This window comes from Canis lupus, chromosome 4, assembly GCF_048164855.1.
Source record: "Canis lupus baileyi chromosome 4, mCanLup2.hap1, whole genome shotgun sequence".
NCBI classification, from domain to species: Eukaryota; Metazoa; Chordata; class Mammalia; order Carnivora; family Canidae; genus Canis; species Canis lupus.
The window spans coordinates 88,190,482-88,214,190 of record NC_132841.1 but is presented as its reverse complement, the minus strand read 5'-3'; the positions used below and the strand labels follow the sequence as shown (position 1 = coordinate 88,214,190).

At 45.6% G+C, this 23,709-nt stretch overlaps 1 protein-coding gene and 1 long non-coding RNA gene across 4 annotated transcripts in view; both read left to right on the top strand.

The window, feature by feature from the left end:
* Window positions 1–23,709, top strand: part of FBXL7 (F-box and leucine rich repeat protein 7) — a 364,287-nt gene that overhangs the window by 267,235 nt on the left and 73,343 nt on the right. The gene's annotated exons all lie outside the window — the stretch shown is intronic.
* LOC140632745 (uncharacterized) lies at window positions 1,704–6,833 on the top strand. The gene is made up of 2 exons (XR_012030439.1): window positions 1,704–4,797; window positions 5,161–6,833. It is a non-coding gene; the product is annotated as an uncharacterized lncRNA (long non-coding RNA).

Sequence of the window (23,709 nt, the reverse complement as noted above, 5' to 3'; positions counted from 1 at the left end):
GTAGCTTATGTTATTTAAAATTATAAAAATGGGATGCCCAAGGGGCTCAGTGGTGGAGCGTCTGCCCTCCGCCCAGGGCGTGACCCCGGGGTCCTGGGATCGAGTCTTGCATCGGGCTCCCCGCAGGGAGCCTGCTTCTCCCTCTGCCTGGGTCTCTGCCTCTCTCTGGGTCTCTTATGAACAAATAGATAAAATCTTTTTTAAAAAATTATAAAATGGAAACCGTGAAGAACATTTTAGCCATGTGTCTACCTGTGCATCTGGAGTTCGCTCCTCTCCTAACGAATGTGTGGTGATTTCCAAGGTGAAGAGCAGTTAACCAGCGGCCTCCTAAACATTAAATTCTAGGGAGCTCACCTCTGAACAAAGACCGAAATTATTTTGCATTTTCTCAAAGCCTGTATGGTCCACGCCCATATCAGGAACACTGATTTATTTTACCTTCCTGAAAGGTAAAGGTTCATAGAAAGCCAATTAACTAAGGAAAGGAGATGATGTACGCAAGGGGTGGGCAGACATTCTCCACAAAGGGCCAGGTCATCAACCCCCGTGGCATCGCGGGCCCCAGAATCCGCATCGCAGGAGCTCAGCCCCGCGTAGCCGAGTGAAGGCCGCCAGGGACGACGCGTCAGGAGCTGGTGGGCCTAGATCCGGGCTGCAGACGCCGGTTGCTCACCGGGGCCCTCGGCGGTAGGACGATAATCTGGATTTCTAGTTGCGTTGTTGCAGCTCTCAGGCTCGGGGCCCACAAAGTCCTGCAGCTGCATGAAGGCTGGGAAAATGCAATCAGTCATCGGGATCCCTCCAGCAGAGGCCAAACATCTGGATGTTCGGACATCTAAAGTCTAAAAGCCACCTATTACGTTATCATTATGATTATTACTAAGCTTTTTGTGTACTTCCTTCCAAGAGTGATCTCAACATGTTTGAAAAGCTGCACACAAAGTGAAATTGTGCCTTTTTTTCTCTTCACTTTGAATCTGGTCTTTCAAAACAAGGGTCCATGGAGGGAAAACAATGTCTCTAGTAGGAGATACTGCACGTTAATACTGGAAGCTGTCTTGAAGCCATCACAGCCGCAGCCCCAACGGCGCTGGGCTAGCTCGGGGTCAAGCAGTTGGCGCAGGAAGGATGTCCTTGGCTGGGAGCTGTCGCCAGCCCCAGGCTCGCACCCTGGCAGCCTCCACCCTCAGACGCCCCCGCCGAACCCCAGCGAGCTCTGATGCCCGGAAGCGAACCTTCCAGAAGGACGGACGATGCGCCGCGATGCCGTCCTGGCTCGTGGCGGCTGACGACCCGCCGTGGTGGAGACAGGGAGCTGCGTCCCGACGTCGCCAGCTGCCCGTGTGCTTTCCCCCCCTTTCCATTTAAACAGCAGTGGAGGCGAAGCTGGCCCCGCGCTGGATTCTAGAGTGAAAATAACTCCGCTCCGCTTCTGGAGAACCTCGTGAAGACAAGTGCCACGGTTGTTCTGTATTCCTTCCAGAACACGACGTCTTCGTTTGCCTGTTTGTGGAGTGACCGCAGCCTGGGTCGGGGGCCCCGCGACCATTGCCCTGCCGCCCAGGCCACGTTGTCCCCCGTGCGGGTCCCCGGTTGGCACCTGCTCCGCGCCTTCCCTGGCTGCTCTCCCGCGGTCGTGCCCGGGCCGGGCCTGCCCTGGGCCGTCCCCACCCTCCCTTCCCCTCACGGGCCGTCATTACACCCCGTCCTGGATCCCATGCCTCTCCCTCTGGCTTCATTTGAACTTACCTTCTTCCTTGTATTAATCACAAAAACGTAAGCCTCCCTCACCTCCAATTCTCTCCCTCACCCTCCTTCTCCCTTCTCTCCCTTTTCCTTCCTCTAGTTCAAGTGCTGTTTTCTCTCCTCCTTCCCTCTGGGGTCGAGCTCCATACAAAGGACCCGTCCTGAGACCTGGGCCCTGCTAGTCCCCGGCAAGTCTGTGGGTTTCACTCAATTACGATTTTCCCATTTCCTGTCCACTGAATTCTCTCTTCTTGGTCTTAGGCTTTTATTTTTGAGGATTTGATTGCACTGTCGCGTCCAGTGGTGGCTCCTGATTTTTGCCCGTCAGGAAGGATAACTGCTTGGTCAGGAAGGAACACCTGGCCCCAGAAAGGCCAGTGAAGAGAGATCGAATCCCAGGACCTGGATGGGGTCCTTAGGCCTACGGTCTCAAGCTGGGTTGCAGCTTTGTGTTATCTAAGTAGATCTTAGAAAATACTGATGCTGCACCACCAACCCTGCCTCAGCACTCCTGACCTGGTGGATCTGTAGTAGTAAATGCTATGAGACGCAAGCTACTGGGCTAGCGGAGCGTGTTTGCTAGTGGTGGGGATACTTGTTATTCGACTTTGCTTTCCCGTCCACTGAATAGGGCCTGACACATGGCATGATGCCCTTGGTAAGTGACTTCTTGATTAGTCAGCCTCACTGTGAGTTGATTTCCAAAGGTAAGAAATCCTTGGTAATTTCATGAATTAAAATCATAATATTATTTTACCAACTAGACATATCTTTCCCTCAATGAATATTTGAGATTATGAGCATCAGTCTTTCCTGTTGTGAGGATTTTTTTTTTTTTTTTTTATAGTGGTCCTTGAACCACATCTCCTAGAATTCGGAAGGGAAAGCTATCTCAGGTTGCCATAAAAGGGCAGCTCTCAAGAAAGCATTATGCGGGCAGGAGCACATTCATTGTAGAGTCAGATGAGCCCCGCCACCAACTCTGTCACCTGCTCCGGTGGGATGTTGGGTGATTTACTTCACCTCCCAGAATACGTGAAGTCAATCCCTCAGCAGGGGTGAACGCACTTTCTAATGGTCGCCATTCTATCCCTGCTCTCATGCGGTGCTCACAGCCCTGTGAGGAAAGCGCCACCGCCACCACCACCCCTGTAGTGCACACTGAGAAATGGAGGCTTGAAGACTCCCTAAACTTTACAGGATCAAAGACATTCCGCAGCCTTCACTCACAACCACCAAAAAGGTCAGGGCTGACTTTCCTGCGGTTCCAGGGCATAAGCTGGAAGTGTCTGGGAAGGCCTTACCCGTCTAGCACCTGGATGAGCTAGTCTCTACTTTCTCAGTTATGAGGAACTGCAGAGCACCAGTCGGCTTGGACACGAAGACATGGCATTTTAGATGAAGCTCCTTTAGCTGCCTCAGTAAAAATCATCTATGGGGTCTGAGGTGGGCCAGCCTTACCCCAAATGATGCCCCTCAGGAAGCATGCTAGGATAGAAGGTGTAGACACAGGGAATGAGAGTGATAGGGCTGCTTTCTGAGGAGCCAACGTGATTGGCCTTTCCTCCCTAGGAAGTCCTACAAGCCTTGGCTTATGAAGCCTGGATATTTCTCCGTTCCACGTTTTAGTGGGTGCTTCCAAATAACATCAGTGTTCCAAATAACACCCACGCCCAGTGTGGAGCCTAATGTGGGGCTTGAACTCATGAGACCTGAGCTGATAGCAAAGAATCAGACACTCGACCAACCGAGCCACCCAAGCGCCCCTCACTCTCTTTTCTATTGTAATTATATAGTAATATTGGACAACAGTTAACTACTGCTCAGTAGGTACCACGTACTGTTCTAAACACTGGAGATATGTATTAGCTCAGGTATTTCTCACCACAATGCTATTTGTCTTATTTTTGCAGTTGAAGAATGACCCCCACTAAGATGGAATAGTGGTTCTCAGATGCTAGTGCACATCAGGACTCATCTAACAGGCTCATTCAAACAGATGGCTGGGCCAGAGTTTCTGGGATGGGGTCTGAGAACGTGCAATTCAGGCAAGTTCCCTGGGGTCGCTGTTGCTGATGCTGATGCTGCCCTTCCAGGGACCACTTGAGAGCCAGAGATGGGGTAAGATGCCCAGGGCCACATAAGTGGTAGAGGCTGGATTCCACACCAGGCCTCTACCCCAAGAGCCTTGGAGTTACCGGGGTACTAATAACTAGAGGGGAGTGATATGCCCTCACATGAGGAAGTCCACTGCCCTATAAGCCGCTCCTCTGTTTTCCTGCATATAAGTGTGCCTGCTTAAGTACTTGTGCACGTGTGCACATGAATACACTGTGGACATGAAAACCGGGCTCTCACCGAGGCCCACTGTGCATCAGTAGAGTGACCATTAGCGAACTCGTGAATCATTCTTGTACTTACTTGAACAACTGTAATCATTACTTGGTTTTAATGACGGATCACAGTCCTTATAGCCTGTTGTTGGGAAATAACGGGCTTGTGTTTCCAAAGCATTTGTAACCTCATACTTATTTTTTAGAAGTAAATCAGACTCTACGCAGTTTGACACAATGACAGGTGTAATTAATACAGCACAGTTATACACAGTCTTTGTCATCAACTCCAACCTCTCGCCAGATTCTTAAGTCTCCGAGGTCTGCGAATGAAGTGCAGGCAGCCATTGCCTGGAAACTTCTCATCATCTGACTCGCTTTGTGGGCGGACACCCTAGTTTTGGAGCTCTTTTCCACAGTCCCCCCAATGCTGCCCTCCCATGAGCTCCAGCATCCTAGACCCGTGCCCTCAGGTGACACACAGGCTCGAGTGTACAGAGTGGCCACCCCAAGGACTGTGGTCTCCAAGCCACAGCAGCCCTCAGCCTCCAGGAATTCTCCGTGCACCTGCCTCCCCCGCACCTGCCGTGGGTGTGCTCTCACCTGGCACAGTCGCTTCTCTAATTCGGTGTCACACAGTGAACGAAACGTTCCAGGGGATACCCAAGAAAGAGAATGACGGCCTTTGATGTGAAAATGCGTGCTGAGACTAAAGGTAAATAATTTTTATTGGCAGTTTCCCAAATACATCCAGAAAATGTTTTGTTCCCACCTGGCGGTGGCTCCCTTCTGAAATGCAAGGCGAGGGACTTCCTGGCGCTGGATTTTTCTTTTATTTTGGTTGTGATTGTGGCGCCCTCTGCTGTTCTTCGGAGTTCCTAGCGTGCACTTTCCAAGAAAAAGCTGGGAGACTCCAAGAACATTTGCGTCTATTGATTCAAAATGATCATTTTCTTCCTCCTGAGTGACAAACACTATGAGTCCCCCTTTTTCAGTGTCACCTGCTCTAAATAACGCAGTCTTACCTACTGGCTGATTTTCTTTTCTTCTCCTTTTTTTTTTTAATTTTTTGCCTTAGATCTTTGAAATCCATGTAACAATAGTTTCAGAGTCCTCTCAGTACTTTTTGCAAGCTGTTATCTCGATTCATGAACTCTCAGAGCTTGAAGACACTTCTAAAATCGCCAGCCCGGTCTTTTTATAGACGTGGGACCAAGGTTATGAGAAGTTAGAAGAGCTTCCAAGAGGCATACGCAGTGTCAAAGCCCATCTGCAAGTTTCAGATGCAAACCTAATTCATTGTGATATGTTTTTATTTTAGTAAATCAGATATATTAATTTTGGAACATGAGATATTATAAACTTTCAGGATTTTTTATTCTAAGCCAAGATAAATAATAAACATTTAGTTAAAATTTTGCAGTAATTTAATTATTTTGGCATTTATTTAATAAAATCCATAAGCTATGATGGATGCCTTAAAAGTCCAATTTTCAGTGTTTATTTTCCAGTGTTTTCTTGTATGCTTGCTAACACAGCTTCTGACAGAAGTAAATATATTCATGGAATTGTTTTGTGCCCACTCTCATTTGTATATGATTACTAGAAAACAAAGGAAATTTGGAATTTGTTCATAAATGTTATTATTATCTGAATTGAATCCAGTAAAATCATCTTTATTTGGTAAAAAAAAAAAAAAAACATAACTTCATTTGGAATATAAGGTCTCTATCCAATAAAACACCACATATGTTGCTATAAAATACTGAATAGATCTTACAACTCTTAACTAGACTAACTTTGCAATTTACTTATTTAGAATGGTTTGAGGCTTTCACTGGCTTCCAGCCAAGCAAAGGAAGGAACACACATGCATTTGAATGAAGTAGACCTGTTAACGTTTCTATCAGAAGTAGAAATCATTCCAATTTTCCAATTCCCGTTGCAAAATATAAAACCTTGGAAATTTTATTTTAAATGTTTTCTAATTTCTGAATCTGTATGTATTCAGGTCGGTGGGAAGCATTATCATCCTTTTTCTGGATACTATCCCAGGTCACCTGCAATTTTGCTAAATCTCTTACTCAAAAGATTTGAAGTGCAAATAAGTAAAAGTAGTTCCATCTAACAACTTAAGTTATAGAAGTAGAATTAAGCCAGGGGGATCATAGCAATTGTCCACCTCAGTTGTCCCTTTCGAGAGATGAAAAAAGGAGAAACTCAGCAGCGTGATGACTTGCCCTAGTGAGAAACAAAACCAAGAGGAAATGCAGGTGCCTTTGCTTCCCAGCCCAGTGCATGTTGCTCTCTGCCTCAAGTCCATCATCCTAGCCTCCTTACAGAGCTTTCTGTGAACTTAAAATGGCAAGAAATGTGTTGTAGAAGCTTAAGGACATGGTTCACATTTCTTCTTTAGTTACCAGGGGCCAGGCCTAGAAATAAGACTTGTCTTGAGAGCAAAATTAAATGTCCCAAAATCAAAACTTTTCATTATTTCTGATATATCTGATCAATATCTGCATCAGTCCATTTTTTTTGCAAAATTTTTATTTCCCACTCCCTAGCTACAAACTAACAGTTAAAAATGCTAGAGAGAATGCACATTTCAAAATACTTTAAATACTCCTTATTTAATATTGAATGTCTAAAGTGGAGGAACTCATAAAAGACAGATGAGCTTTTAAGACTTTAGTATTTAGAAAAACAAACAAACAAAAAAAACAAAAAAAAGACTTTAGTATTTAGAGAAAATAATAGTTGTAATGTATGTATTTCTAAGTACAGGGCAAGGAAAGGAAGTCCTAACATTTTCTTTGATCTTTTCTTTGCTCTGATTACTGTGCATGAAGACCTAATCTTGTGCCTATTTATTTCAGCATCAGGAAAAATAATGTTAAAAAGCCAAGAGGCCTGGGGTTGCTTGGCTGGCTCAGTCAGTGGAGCATACGGCTCTTGATATCGGAGTTGTAAATTCATGCCCCACTTTGGGTGTAGAGATTACTTGAAAATAAAATCTAAAAAACAAAAAAAAAACAGCCAAGAGGCCTGAAATAACAGAATATAGCTGTTCCTTATGTTAGTCTGGATGTTGCAAACATCCAGTCAGACCTTCTCCTTTGGGCTGTCCCTATGGCCTCATTTTTTTTTAAGGTTTTATTTATTTATTTGAGAGAGAGAAAGAGAGCACAAGAGGCAGGGAGGGGCAGAGGCAGAGAGAGAAGCAGGCTCCCCGCTGAGCAGGAAGCCCAATGCAGGACTCAATTGGAGGACTCCAAGATCATGACCTGAGCCAAAGGCAGACACTCAACCGAATGAGCTACCGAGGCGCCTCTGGCTTCATTTTTTTATACTAAGAATGTGCTCAAGGGATGATGGATCCAGCTGCCTAATGATGATGAGATGCAAGGTTCCCTCTGTTTCATTCAGTGGGCTTCTCCTACAACAACCTTTCCAATTTCCTATTTGAGGAACACTGCCTTATTCTTTAAGATTTTAGTTCACCCACATCTCCTCCTTGAGGGCCTTCTTGCAGTCCCCTCATCTTGAGATGGATAGCCCTACTCAGCTCTGCATTTATATTTTATGGGGTGCCTGGCTGGCTCCATCAGGAGAGCATGAGACTCTTGATCTCAGAGTTGTGTCCAAACCCCACATTAGGCATGGAGCCTACTTAAAAAATTAAAATAAAATCTTACATTTTATATAGCTACTGGGTATATCTCTACCCTAACATCCAGTATATTGCATTTAAATTATTTCTTAATGTGTCTTTCTTCTATGTCTGACATGTAGGAGGGGCATGGTACATGAACTACATTAAAACAGAAATCTTCGGGGATCCCTGGGTGGCACAGCGGTTTGGCGCCTGCCTTTGGCCCAGGGCGCGATCCTGGAGACCCGGGATCGAATCCCACATCGGGCTCCCAGTGCATGGAGCCTGCTTCTCCCTCTGCCTGTGTCTCTGCCTCTCTCTCTCTCTCTCTCTCTCTGTGACTATCATGAATAAATAAATAAAATCTAAAAAAAAAAAAACAAACAAACAAAAAAACAGAAATCTTCATTTTGGCAGTGGCTAGTGCTCACTTAAATAGTTTCTATCAAACAAATAGCAGGTCAAACTATTTGGCTATTAAGGGGCATAAATTATAGCCAGTTTATCTTGGAAGGCTCACCCAAAATTTAATTGCTTAAAATTCAATATTTTCTATGAGTCTTTTAATGGCCGCAGTGGGCAATTGGTAACACCTGCTGTGGATATTTTCCAAACTAAAAGTATATAACAATACTCCATGCCAAAGCTTGTTAAGGACCTTGACTGAGCATCTGTCCTTGTGTTCAAGCAGCTCAGATTGTTCTCTATGGAACGCGTTGGCCCCGCCCGCCTCCACACAATGGGAAGACATCTGAGTGTCCAGATTTAAAGTATTTGATCTCCTACGAGAATGTTTATTTCTTTGAGCTTCCCTTTTCACACTTGGAAAATAGAGATAATAGTCACCTCATGAGGTTATTGCAATAGTCAGGAACGCAGAAGAACCCATTAAGTGCCTGGCGTAGTCAGCGTGGTGTGCCTGCTTTTGCTGGCCGTCATTAATATGCGATTGAGTTAGCATTTCCAGGTTTAGCAAACAAAAATATGAGCTACCCAGTTAAATTTGGTTTTCGGCGAAACTGTGCATGAGTTGTTTATCACAGGGATGTTCTGTGCAGTATTTGGGACACGCTCACGGGACGAAATCATTTGTTATCTGAAATTCAAATTTAATTGGGTGCCCTGGGTTTAATCGGGTTGACCCTAGGTTGACTGAATGGATAAACCTTAATTGAAGATTAGGAATGCAACTTTAAAGGGTTGGTGTCATCAACTGAGTGAAAGGTGTAAATCCACCCCCCCCCCCACCGCCCCCCTAGCAGGAGCCTTTTCTGATTCATGGAACACATTCTGCAACAGCTACTTGATCTGTTGCTCCGTAGGCTCAGGTGATGAGCTGGGTGCCTGGAAGGGGATCAGGAATTCTGGGTGAACCAACCATTGGAAGTTCAGGGGTCCCGTGGGCCTTCTGCACCACACATAGTTTTGGGGTTGAGTCTCTTTCTGACCTGCAACGGCCTCTTGGAAAGGCCAAAAGGAATTCACAGTAGAAATCTTAGAGTGGGAGCAGAATGTTGTTACCTGACTAGAAACACCTGCCTCGGATCTGAGAAAGAGGTTGAGGACAACACAACACCTGCCATGGAGAACCCGTTCATATAAAGCTTTTCTACCTGCTTAGTCCTTTTTGATTTGAGATGCTACGTGGCCTCAGAGTTATTAGAATTCTTAATGAAATAGCAAAAATGAGGTATGAGAAGAAGTATGACTTCTGCTAGTAATATAACTAATTTGGATAGTGATTTGTGACCTTCAGAAGCCTGGGCCGTTGCTCTGGATTATTGGGTTTTAATATACCAAGTTATATAACTTGGTTTATTCAGTTGCATGAACCAGCTAAGCAACAGTGCATTTTCATATTAATATTTAAGAGTGACCCTAAATTAACTCTCCAAACTTCAGGGCCATCTTAAGCCTTTCTATTTATATTTGTCGTCTGTTGTCATCGTCTTTGATTTTTTTAAGGTGGCTCATTGATTGCAATTTTTTGTTTGTTTGTTTGCTAAGCCATTGAACCCTAGAAATCTGTGACTGTAAAAAATACTAAATTTATAGATTTTTTAAAAGTTTTTTTTTTATACTTTTGGAAAGTTTGTACCTGGTGTTCAAATATAAAATCCAATTCAAGAAATAAGTGGTTAAAAACAAAACATGGATTTTTTTTTTCATTTTTGCATTTCTTTTCTAACATTGGGAGTCACCCAAGTAACATATGGTAATCATTTAGAATTCTGAATCATATATAATTATTTTCATTTTAATAGCATTGGCTCTCTTTGCTTTAAAATTCACCAGTCGGCAGATAAGTTTGCCAGTGGACACTCAGTCTGTATTTTCCTAGAAGTGCTCCTAAGAATATATCAATTGTTGTCCTATAGTGGCACGGTAACTTTGGAAAGTTGAACATCAAGATTTGCTTTTGAAATATTATTGCTTTATTAGAAAAATAATCCTATGTGGCACTTGAATATTTCCCTCGTAAAAAACCTGAAAAGTGATTGCCCTTAGGTTTCTCCTCTTCTGTTAGTGTAACATGATTATTTTGGTAATTTAAAATAAAACCAGAATCCAAACCATTGATGTCTTGAGGCATGGCCCCAGAGAGTTACATGTTGGGTTGACAAATGAGCAAAGGTGCCCCCAATTAGCGTGGTCCCGGCCATATCTCTCCCTGCTTAGAGTCCTCCCCTGCAGAGCCACATCTATCCTGAAGCCAAGAGGCTTTTGCTTTAGGGCCCACCCTTACCTGGGTCCTTCCAACATCCTGGGAGACATCTAAAAATATATTCACGTAGGCTGCAGAAAAAATAGCAAAAATAGAATATTTTACCACCATCAGGTAAGACTTCAGTCCTTCGCTCTCTTTGCCTCTCCAGCTTGGAAGAGAACCTCCACGCCGTGCAAACCTCCGGCCCCACTGAACTGGGGTCCACCGGTCTTTCCAAGATCCAGCTTATCGTGTTAATTACAGATCCTGGATCATAAACGGGTCGAGCATTTCTTACATGATGTTTGTTGGTCACATGTTGGCCTTGGAGCCAGTGGTTTTCACTCTCAACTTTGCCCCAAGGGAGAGTGGGGTGGTGAGGGGAGGCCCTCCCTCCCTAATTCCCGGTGCCTCCCCTGGAGCCCAACCGCCTTCTCCCAGAGGCAGCTCCCCTCGTTCCTTTCACTTAGGGCGACTCTCCTCTGACCTTCTCACCCAGAGACCCTAACCCGGCAAGTTCCCAGCCCCGGCCTGTAGCTCCTTCTCGGACTCCGAGGCCCGAAGATGAAAGACGCCCTCGCCGAGGGCTGTGACTGCGGCGCTGAGCAGAATCAGGAGCCGCCAGTGCGGGCGGGTGGGCCTTTGCCCCTCCCGGCCTGGTGGGGTAACCGGGGCCGGGATGAGGACGAGCCGGGGAGGGCGGAGCCGCACGCTTCCATCTGTGCCAGGTGCTCCAAGCTCCGCACCGCGCTTGCCGGCAGCGACCTGCCACCTGGCGAGGGGCAGGTGTCGAAGCGGGAGGGTTCCAGAGCCAGGCTGCCTGACTTCACACCCAGGCTCCATCTCTCACGTGTTACATCGGCAAACGGTGTGACTTCTCTGGACCCGTGTCCTCACCTGCAGTATGAGGTCCCTGCTCCACGGAGCGGGGCATAAAGACGTACTTGGTAGGGAAGTCCTGAGGATGACGTAAGTCGACAGAAAGCAGGTGGCACCTGGGAGACACCCATCAAGTGTCAGCGGATGCCGTGGTCACCCTTGGGACAGGTTTCCTGCGGCTGTTGTTTCCCTGTGTTTGTTCTAGAATTATTGGTTTCAGTGGTATATCCAAGCCCTTGATTATGGCCACATCAACTCATTCTCCAAAATAAGAAAATAATGTAAACGGCACCGGCACTATTTCTTTTAAGGAGCATCTGATTGATACAAATACCGAGTCACTAGTGTACACCTGCAACTACTCTAATGTTATATGTCAATTATACCTCAGTAAAAAAAAGTAATTAAATGAGGACATAAAGAAGCGTCTGCTGGCGCTGCGCAGAGTACTTAACGCTCTCCCACAGTAACACAGAAGCCCCTCAAAACCCGGTTCCTCATCCTGGTTTTTCTGAAGAAGAATGTGAGGACTTTCTTACGTGAAAGCTAAACACGCTAGTGCACCATGCACCGTTACTCATGCTTTCAACACGGAAGATACCAGCTTGACTCCTGGTTTCAGGACCTGAGAACAGGATGGGAGCTGACAAGAAAGACAATGCTTTCTTCCTTCTTTGAGCTGGGAGTGAGGCGAGACCACAGTAACATCTCAGAATCCTCGGAGTCTGCCTTCTCTGGCTAGCCTCCTGTTTTGTCACACTTTCTTTTTCCGCCCAGGGACTCCTGTGCTTGTTCCTTAGCACACTGAGGCCTGTCTCCCTTCAGGATGTCCTCTACGATTCCGAATTGGCAATGCGCTCACCCCAAACATCAGAAGTGTTTCTTGGCTCACAGGGGTGAGCCATTCCTAAAAAGCAAACATGCTGATTTACCTGGGAACACCACAACCACAAACTTCACCCTCCAAGCTGTGTTTGCATTTGAAGGTGATGCTTATTTTCACCAAGAAAAAAAAATTTTTTTTTTAGTACATTTCAGAAATGACGGAACATAGAACGTAGTTCCTTCCTCCGGCTCCAAACTGTGGTCCTCTGACATCTCCAAGTCCACCCAGAGCTTACTCACCCCGTCTCAGCATCAGCCTCCACGAGGGGATACAGAAGCACACCTGCTTTGATCAGGTCTCAGTGGAGGCATCCAGGGGTGGTGGCTCCCATGCACGGACCTGATTACAAACCAAAGGAAGGGGCTTGCTGCAAGACGCCCGCCCCAACCCTGGGATATAACTAGTTCTCACCAAAGAGCTGTGAACACAGCTGATGGCGCCGTTTGTGGGCTGGAGCATTAGCAGTGCAATGTGGAGGCCACAGTGCACGGTCCCTTCTCCTTCTGCCTCACCAACAGGCAGTGTTCCAGGTGGCATCTCGGCTCTCAGAGGGAAACGGCTGGCATACAACTACCAGTTCACCCTCACGTAACATAAGGTACACGTCTTTATTGTTTGACCACTGAGGTTCTGGGGCTCTTTGTTACTGCAGCACAGCCTAGCTCATCCTGACTAATATACTATTTCTATTGCTGAAGAGTCCCCCTTAGGCCCCCACTTCTCTCTCCCAGCAATCCATTCGATCCGTCAGATGACAAACGGGTGCCTACTCTAGTCAGGAATCTTTCTAGATGCATAAAATTCCAGGATAAAAGCATTTGGCATATTGTTCTTCAAGGAAATTCCTGTCCATGGAAGGGATAGACTTATGACAATGGTAACACATGACAGAGTGTTTTTAGTACCAACAATCAAAAGACTGGTTGATTATGGTGAAGATCTTTACAATTCTTCCAAGATCAAGTGAAACAAAATGTTTTGGAAGCTCAAGGGAGATTACACGTCTGAAGACTAGCTGAACCTTTCCTGGAGAGGGCGGCCTTTCAATCCTAAAGGCTGAGGAGAATCTAGACAGCAGGGGATGGGAGTCAGAGCACTCCCAGCAGTAGGTATGGAAGAAAGGGCATGAGAGGAAAGGAGCAAGGCGCCTTCCCACGTACCAGATCCTGCACATTTTGCATGACACAGTCCCATCTGATACTACCAACTATGCTCAGTGGTATTATTTTATTTGGGAAAAATCGAGATCAAGAGGCAACTCCAGGACACACCCGACAGCCAGGGAGCTGGCCTATTGTTCCCCAAAGTACAGTTCAAGGAACAGTGGCTTTACGGGATATCAGTGTAATTCCTGGGAAAGAGCCATGTGTTTGAATGGATTTTATATGATCAGATACCCTAGGACACACTAAGGCATTTTCCTGTCCCACACAGAACTCTTATAAGCTCCAATAGGCTAATGTGCAGGGTGAGTCTAGAAGTCTGTTTCTCAAATTGCGTTCTCTGGAAATCATTCTAGGAAACATTGTTCTCATATCACACCAGGCTGTTCTTACAGGAGGGCAGTGAGGATATTCCCCTTTGCAGAAATGTTGTAAATTCTTAGAGGACGGTGGGGTGGGGCAGGAGATGTGCCAGGATAGATGGGACTGGGGTTGGCAAGGAGGAGAGTGTTGGGGTGGCTGAGATGCACATAACATCTTTCATTGGGAAAGAAGATAAGAAACATCTGTCTATACACATGGCAGCCCCATGTTGTATGTGATTCATCTATTTGTAAAGAGATGGTCCATCGTCCTCGCTCTGCTGGTATCCCTGGTCCTTGTTCTGTTCCCCACCCTCAGGACCTCTACAATCCTTTCCACCCTAATACCTGGCCTTCAGGGTAAGAAAGCAGCTACCAATCTTAACCGACCCCTCCCTGCCCTAGAAATTCTGGCATAAACTCTGTGATCTAAATATCCCAGGCTCTGGTTAATGGAACCCACACATCTTTCTTTTTCCTGGAAGTTCCAAGCCTTTCTTGTGAATTTGAATTATTCCAGTTCTCAAAACTGTTGTCTCTGCTATGAATTTCAAAAACCTATTTGAAGCTCCTTTGTATTACTCTTTCCCTGAGGCAGTTCATAGAGGAAGCTGTCTGCGCAGCTAATTACTGCGACAAAGGAGCACAGAAGCAAGTAACCCCAGAGAGTCGTGGCCTTGTCATATCATAAAATATGATTTTGTTATATCTGTTTAAAGGTTATTTTTACAAATGCTAGAAATCACACTTACTAGGGAATAAGTCAAGCAAGAAAATCATTTGTTTCTTAATAAACATCAGTTTGTTATACCTCAGTGTAAAGTTATGTATTCAAAAATTATTTGGATAATTCTCGGAAGTATGATTAAAAGTACCTTAATCCATGTTAAGTCAGTGACCTTTCTCAGTACAAGGCACTCAGGTTAGCCATCCTGACCACAGCTAAGTTCAATTGAGGTTTTTACAAATGGAACAATGAAAGAGAATACAGAGACCTGGGTGACACACAACACTCTTGAGCTTATAGAAATTCTCTTTGTCAATTCTTAACTCTGGGAAACAAACTGAGGGTCACTGGAGGGGAGGCAGGTGGGGGGGGGATGGGGTAACTGGGTGATGGTCATTAGGAGGGCACGTGATATGATGAGCACTGGGTGTATATGCAAGTGATGAATTATTGAACTCTGCATCTGAAACTGATGCTGTACTACCTGTTGGCTCTTTGGATTTAAATTAAAAAAAAAAAAAAAAAAAAAAGACATTGTCTCTGTCCAGCGCAGAGAAGAGCCAAGCATAAAGAGATCTCAGAGGGCTTTATCCAATACACAAACGATTGAGTCAGAATCTATAGGGAGTTCCTGGCGGGTTATCCACTCTGCTTTGCTGTGATAGACCAGCTCCCTATGTCCTCTATTAATTAAATTTCAGCAAGTCTCCTTTTCTTAAGCAATGGCCATACAAGGCTAGTCTTTCTAATCCTAATATTGACTTACTGCCAGTTGGACCAGGTTTTGTCATTTGTCCTATGACGAACAGAGACCCATATTCAAGCTCAAGGAGGTCGGCTGTAAGAGTGAGGGGAGGCTTGTTTATCTTCCCATCCAGGTCAGCAATGTCACCTTCAACTTATCACTCTTCCTCCTTTGCATCTGCTTTTCGGTGCTTTCTGAGAGGAAGCGCATGGATGTGCTAAGATTCTGATGTTGTTATTAACTGCTTTGATAAAAATAATCCATTTTCATTCAAAATATATATTTTGGTAACATTCTTTATAGGGAATATCTGGTCCCTACTCTTAGAAAATAAGTCATGCTCTCTTGCATCAGAAATATCTAGGTGCCATTTTCACCATCTAGGTAATTTTATAAATTATAAAATGATCAACTGTAGAGCAGTCTGCCAATAAAACATTATTATCTTCATTATTCTTATTAATCTGTCTTCAGTTTCCAAGAAGACATTTGCTGGAAGTGATGGAAAGTTACACAGTACTTGGAAATAAGGCAAAGCAAGGAAGCATGTCATTTGATGCCACATAGGACACTGTTTAACAGGTTGACCCAAGGGCTGTATACTTGTTTAGGGAATGTCACTTTGTTTGACTCACTAGGTATTATTGCCCGAAAGCCTAGATTCTATGAAATTATATATTAACATGTACATTCTTGTCCAGTCAAATGATTTCTGTCTGCAGAAAAGATATCTGCCCCATAGGGCACCGCCTGGTTGTGCATCTGATTCAGAAATCTTGTTGCAAAATTATTTCCTCACTGCCTATATATTTTCATTCTCTTTTGAATCCATCTTGTTGGCTCCCTTTAAAGAGTTAAAGAAAATGTTTTCATTTGTTCTTTCCATATTTATATGAAAATCATATTTTAAAGTTTTTGAAAGTTATACTTAGGGATGCCTGGGGAGCTCAGCGGTGGAGCGTCTGCCTTTGGCTCAGGGCGTGACCCTGGGGTCCTGGGATCGAGTCCCACGTCAGGCTCCCTGCATGGAGCCTGCTTCTCCCTCTGCCTGTGTCTCTGCCTGTCTCTCTCTCTCTCTCTCTCTCTGTATCTCTCATGAGTAAATAAATAAATCCTAAAAAGACAGAGAAAGTTATACTTAGGCACAGGTAGTGTATAGATTTTTTAAATAAGGGTTTTTGTCTTCCCGTAAAAGACACACACATAAAACAGAGACAAGTATCGCTGTTCTGAATCTGGTGGACCAGAAGCACTCCAGCCAGCCTTAACATGCATGGCTCTCTGCTTATGAATCCTATGGCCTTAACTGGCTTCACTTTCAAGGATTTCAGGTCATGGCTCCAACACGTAGAGACTGTGTAAACCTATCAGAGTTCTTAATCCTTCAACGCCCCAGTTCCTTCTTTGTGTGTTTTCTAGCCCTAAGGCTGAAAGCCTGGCCTTCTGGAAGTCTGCAGATTGCAGAAGTGCTCCTTCCTCAATAAGATTTACATCACTCACATGATATCTATAAAGACCTAAGTAGGCAACAGAAAAATTAGCAAATTCATTGACGACTAATTTGCTTATTCTTGAGTTCCAGGAGCTAAGTGTTAATTACATTTCAGTAAGAAATATTTCCAAGTAGTGGAGTAGGGCCACTCATTGTAAACCAGTTCCGTCTTTTTTTGGTCACCGTGCTTGGAGATCAAGTCATGATTTATCCGGGATAAAAACCATTAGCATCTTTCAAATATGCATAGTGGGTAACTTATGAGTCACATTGCTCTGCCCTCTTAGTAAATATTCTGATATAACGCTATGATTTTTAAGGAAGCCAGTATTAATAACCAATCATGACTCTCACCAGCTAGATTTGCACTCGCTCAGGAAGGAAATGAAATGGTCTGTATTTTAACTCCAATTTCTTACAGCATTTTCTATTGTGCATTTCCTGTGTAAAATGCAAGAAGAAAATATGAACAAAGCCGTCTAATGGTTAGATCGTGGATGAGAAAACAAAATCTTATTTAGAATCATGATATGTGACTATGTATTATTATACAGAACTCTGCAATTATAATAGAAATATTAGAATCATCAGAGAAAAGACGTAGAGGGCATCGTGATTTTTGTTGTTGGAATGTCTGCTGAGCATTTTACTTGACTCATCGTTTTCAGCTTCACAATGACCTTGAAGAGCCGGTGTTGTTTTTAAAATATGGGACATGAAGCCCAGACAAAGCGAGCGACTCAGAATCACACAGCCCAGGGCACGGTGCAGGGGGCCGTCCGACCCCACAGCGGGGTCTCCCCTTACAGCGCAGGGAACGGCACCGAGTGGGGAGCCTTCGGGCCGGGTGGAACCATGTACGTGACATCACGGGACAATCATCTTCACATGCTTTGCTCTGCAGCACAGATTCTGTCACCTTTGTCAGGACTTTTCTAGAAGTAGCCGTAGCCTTTTGGAGTATTCTTTGGAATAATCTGTTTTTGCAGCTCCCTGGGTAATTTTATGACTTGCATGTAGCTAAAGAACCCGCAGCAGGATTTGGGTCACAGAAGCACTTCAATCTGGGCCCCAAGACATTTATTTTCTACTAATACTTACATAGGTTTTCAGATGCCCCCACCCACCAATAACACGCATTCACTCATTCAATAAATTCAATACTCCTTGCTGCTGGGGACTATCATAGGTGCTTAGGATATCATGGTGAGCAAATCCACGTGCTCTTTGCCCTTGTTGAGGGGAGACAGCGAGGGTTCTTGTCTCACAGAGTCAGAGAATGATTCTTGGGGACCAAGGAGAGGGCATGAAACCATAGAAGTTTATTAAGCAAGGATACAGAGGAAGCTTAAGGGTTGGACAGGGTTGCTGCTGGGGGCTTGTAGGGTCGGTCTTTTATTGAAAACCAGGGATCCCTGGGTGGCGCAGCGGTTTGGCGCCTGCCTTTGGCCCAGGGCGCAATCCTGGAGACCCGGGATCGAATCCCACGTCGGGCTCCCGGTGCATGGAGCCTGCTTCTCCCTCTGCCTGTGTCTCTGCCTCTCTCTCTCTCTCTCTCTCTCTGTGACTATCACAAATAAATAAAAATTAAAAAAAAAAAAAAGAAAAAAGAAAACTAACCAGGAGACCTAAATCCTCTTAACATCTTTAATGATAGCACCATTGAGTAAGGACTAGTGACGACACCTTAATGGCTCACTCACTTCCTGTTTAGGGTCCTGTAATGCCTTGTTGGTCACAAGTAGCTGTTATAACAAGACCCCACCTCTGACAACTAGGACGGAATGGTCTGGTTTATCTCTGGTTTCCTTTCACCTCCATATTTTTGGGATGTGTGTGAGTCAGAGTCCATGGTCCCCTACCTATCTCTCCCTACCTACCCTGACCTGTCCCTTACTCATCGTGGTCCTTCTATCTTATCATTGCACAATATTCTACCAATTTTATTCATCCATTTATTCTTTTACTAAATATTTATTGCACACTTATTATGTACCAGAAATTATTTCAGAGCTTTGAGATAGATCAGTGAACAAAATAAAAATCCCTGCTCTCCTGGAGCATGCATTCCGGCAAAGGGAGGCAGATAGAACTCTGTAGACATGATAAATGAGACACATTATATAGTACCTTGGAGATGAAAAGTGCCACAGAGGGGGAAAAAAGAAAAAAGTGCAAGAAAAAATAGGTCACGTGAAGAGAGAGAGATTGGGAAGACCAAGGTCGCAATTTTAAATAAGATGCTCTAGAGCAGCCTCATCAGGAAGGTGACATTTGGGCGAAGACCTGCATGAGGCAGGAGAGCGCTCTCGACGGAATGTTCATGTTCCCCAGGGTCCAGCATTGAAATCCTCACCCCTAATATCATGGTATTTTGGGGGGGGGGGCCTGGAAGGTGAGCAGGTCGAGAAGGTACAGACCAATGAGATTAGTGTCCTCATGAAAGGGAACCCAGAGGACTCCCTAGCCCCCTCTTCCATGGCGGCTACAGCTAGAAGGTGGCCGTCTTCTCGGGAAGGGAACCAGGAAGGGATCCCTTGCCGGACACTGAACCTACCCGAGTCATGATCTTGGACTTTCAGCTTCCAGAACTGTGGGAAATAAATTTCTGTTGTTTATAAGCCGCTCAGTCTCCGGTGTTCCGTCACGGCAGCCCCGATGGACTGAGACTGAGACTGAGCCGCGTAGCCCTTGTGATGAGGGCCCTCCAACAAAGGCAGGTGTCGCCAGGCTCCGAAGTGGGCGGGTGCGCAGTGTGTCCCAAGGACAGCGAGCAGCGGTGCGCCCGGGCCCCGTAGAGAAGAGGACGAGTAGTAAGAAGTGGGCCTGAGACCGTGAGAGTCCAGGCCTGGGACGCGTTATGCCCCATTTAGTCCAAGGCCCCCTGCAGCGTGTGGCACGGAGAACGACGGGACCCGGCCTGGTCAGCTTCCAGCTTCCAGCCCTTCACCTTGGCCATCCCCATCACACGCTGTGATGGAGCCTGCCCCGGGATCCATCGGGAGAACTGGGATATGAGCTGTGAGCTACACCCTCCCCCCCACCCCCGCGTCCAGGCAGGGGCCCCTCCTGTACATCCTGTGAGCTCTTGGTGTCTTCTGCTGCTTCACTTGCAAGAAAGACCGAGGCATCCAGACTTCGCAGGTGTAGGTCCCCCCATGTGCCTAGCAGACAAACACCCAGAATTTCCGGTAATAACCCCATAGCCCAAGTCTGAAGCATGACCTCACTCCTAATCTGTTGCACTGAGATCCCCGATGGCCGTGTGACATGGTGTCTGGGTTCGGGCTGCTCTAATAAATACTGCACTCACTGAGTGGCGTTTAAACAGTGGGGATTATTTCTCAGAGTTCTTGAGGCTGGGAAGTTCAGGATCAAGGCACCGGCAAATTCAGTGTCTGGTTAGAGCCTGCTTCCTGGGTCCTGGATGGCTGTCTTCTTGCTGAACCTTCCCTTGGGGGAGGAGCCTCTCTTACAAGGCCGCCAGTCCCATTCACCAGGGCTCTAAGGTCAGGACCTCATTACCTCCCAAGGGCTAATCACCTGTTAACACCATCACAATGGGGAAGAGCTTTCCATCTATGAGTTTAATGAGGAGGAGGCACACAGACACCAGGTCTAGAGTGCCTGCCCCACCTGGGCTGAAGCTAGCGTGACATTCAAATGAAAAATTCAGCATGAGTTGAAATACTGTAAATAATATCATCTTGTGAAATTACAAGTTACTTCTTTTCAGAAAACCTAGAGTTTTCTTATAGTATGGAAAGAACCCTTTCAAAAGCAGTGAACGCTCAAGTTACCCTTAACCACTTATATTGGGTAAAATTAAGTGTGACACCTGCTCTTTCAAAGTTCACCATTGGACATTTTAAAGGATCTGAGACATACGGTTTTGCCCATATATAGCCGGCATACAATAAGGGGGAAAACAACCATAAATATGCTTTTTTTGACTTCGATCAGCTCATTGGAGACTACAGTTCAGTTTAGTGAAGATAAACTCGTTTGAACAAGATGTTTCTGTTCGGTTACATTGACATTTGGGACAAGCATGCTCAAAGATTGAATCCAGCAAAGGGAAATTGAGCCAAATTCTAGATAGAGCTGATTGAGACAACCCTCTGGGGGTAACCTGTCACCTAATGGCTGTTTGGGAAGTATTATTATTGCGATTGGCGTTAAGATACCCTGAAAGCCAAGGATGGCTAGAAGTCAAGTCAGGCAGAGACTCAGAGGGCAAATGCATCTTCCCTGAAGCTGACTTGGTGGGAAGCCAGGAATCCAGGGTCGGCATCTGACGGCTGCCCTTCCCAAGGTCCCTGGAGGCAGACCAAGTCTTCAGTGCGATGCTCTTGGATCAGAGTAGGGTTTTTTTTTTTTTTTTTTTAAGAGAGATTTTCTGGAACGTAATCACTCGGCACAAAGACAGAAAGGGATAAATGGATAAGTAAGTTTTGTTTGGGAGCGACAGGGACGTCGTCGTTCCTCCCGACGGTTCCAGGGTGCATCACGGAGTTGTGTCTCTGGGCCACGATAGACAACCACCATTCAGTCGGGCGTGCTGGAGCGGGGCGGAGGTGAGGGTGGGCCTCCCCGCCGAGGCCGGGGCTCGCCCTGCATCCCGGAGTCAGACAAGCACACGGTGCGCGGAGACCGTTCTCAGTGCTGGGCCGTAAGGACCCGCGAGCGCTTGCATCCCGCCCCGGCGGGTCCCTGCCGCACTTGGCCCTGCCGACTACACCCTCTTCTTGAAATGCTTTCCCCTCGTGCTTTCTGAGTCTCCTCCTGGAACCAAGACCGTCCTCCTGCGTGGACATCTCTCCCCCTCGAGGGCGCATTTGACATGCTAGTCGTCCCTGGAGGGTCCTTGCAGGCCCCCACGGCTCTTTTCCCGCAGTCCACTTTCAAGTACAGACTTTTAAGGACTTAAAAACTGTGTAGAAAATCGTTATTTTTTAACCCGGATCTCCCTCCCTAAATTCTGTGGACGTAGCTTGATCTCCGGGATATATCGGTAACAGTAACTATTACTAAATAACCACAATGACATATTTGGTTTTGCCCATTTGATTTTAAAACATACAGAGCCCGTGAACCATAGGAGGGCTTCGCCTTTCGTGAACTGCTTGTCGGGACTTCCTAAGATTCTTCTTCTTTCTTTATTTTTCCTTCACTGTGATTTTTCCCATCCCTTAAAAACTCCTGTTTTCCCGGAGCACCGTACGGCTCACGAGCTCTTGGCGCGTTGCTGGGCCGCTCGCCTGTTCTGCTATGACCCGCCTCGCTCCCCACTTTCCCCGATTTCCTATCGGGTTCTCTGTTTCTTCTTTGCCCCCCTGTTGTCCCAGTGAGCTCCGACCTCAGGAGATATTTGAGTACAAAGCATTTAAAGTCCCTCCTGACTGAAAACAAGACATCTTTGTAAATTCTCTTCATTAGAGATCTCTTCGGGTTGCCCCTCTTCTTTGGGGGGGAGGGGTGAAAATCCAGAAGAATCAAGTGTTGGAGATATTTTTGTGGGGTTGATGTAACTCCCGGTTTCTCAAAAATAGTCTTGTTGGAGTGTGTATCCCTTAAAGTATGCTACCAAAAAATAAATAAATAAACAAACAAACAAACAAATAAATAAATAATAAATTTTTAAAAATACTGATTCTGTTTTTAAATAATTCTGAGAAATCCTGCATGTTCGTTCTGCACGGCAGTGTATGAGGGACACTGACACCTGAAGGCCAGGAGGGCTCCTGCCTTACGTTGTTTCCAAGCCCGATGACCCCGCAGAGCCTTTCCCCGGGGACATCTGCTGTCCTGTTAGCGCCTCCGGAGCTCCGCTCTCCAGGGGTCCCCTGGGCCGGGTGAAATCAGTGGGATCGGCGGGGTGGAGGTGGAGGTGGAGGTGGAGGTGGAGGTGGCCGGGGCGCAGGCGCTGCTCTGCAGCAGAAGACCCCGTGCAGGCTGGCCCGTGGCTCCAGAAAGCCAGGGAGGGTGGCTCGGCCTGCTGCGACTCTTAAAGGATCTGTGGCCACTGGGGCAAAGGGATGCTCGCACTGCAGTCAGGAGAAGCCCTGGATGCGCCCGCTTTTAAGTAGAACACGTGAGGACCGGACCGTTTGCTGCTCTAGGTCATCCGGGGTTTTACTCCCTGTGATCAGAAAACAGACCCTGTGGAAAAGACGGCTGCAAATAAGGTGCCATGTCTTGGAACATCCTTTCATTGACCTCATTTTTGTAGGTGAATCTTCATGTGATTTTCAGGAAACCTCTTTCTTGCTCACTTTCCTCAAATTTCCTACATATGTCTGATGCTAAGAAAGGTGTGTTTTCTAATATTTTAAAAAAAAAGATAATTCATGTGAGTATATCCCCTTCTTCTGAGACACACAATTTAAATACCTTTATTTGCCTCAGTCCTTATTATTCTCCTTTTTTTCATAATACTTTTCACACACAGATGTGTGTGTTTCTGGCCTTCCTGTCTGGCTGTCTTTCCCTACTAGAATGAAAGTTCCCTCCAGTCAGGCATCTTGCCTCTTTCCTTTCTGTGTCCCCCCCACACAGTAGGAATTCAGAAAATATTTAAATGAATAAAATGTTATGAATCGTCCTTTCTATGTGGTTGATTTGTCATAGAATTGAAAATATGGTAAAATTCCCATATTATAAGTATGCAAAGAATGACACTTTAGAGAAGACAAACGAATATCTAGGAATTGCTCTCCTCAAATTCCTAAATCTGATGGAGAAAAAGCCTAAAAGAAGATTGTAAACATCTCTAGAATTTCTGGTAATTCCAGCGGATTGCAAATTGCTGAATAATCAGTGTAGTTTTATTGTCTTTTTTGCCTAAGTCTTAAAATCTTACAGCTAATCTGCATCTCAAAAAGATGTCAGATGCATAATCTCTAAAAAACAAAAAGCCTATGCACAGTGGCAGCAAAAATAGGTACACTTTCCAAAGATTAGGCTAAAAAGTGAGTAACTACTGTTCTGGAGTAACTCCATATGTTAAAAAAA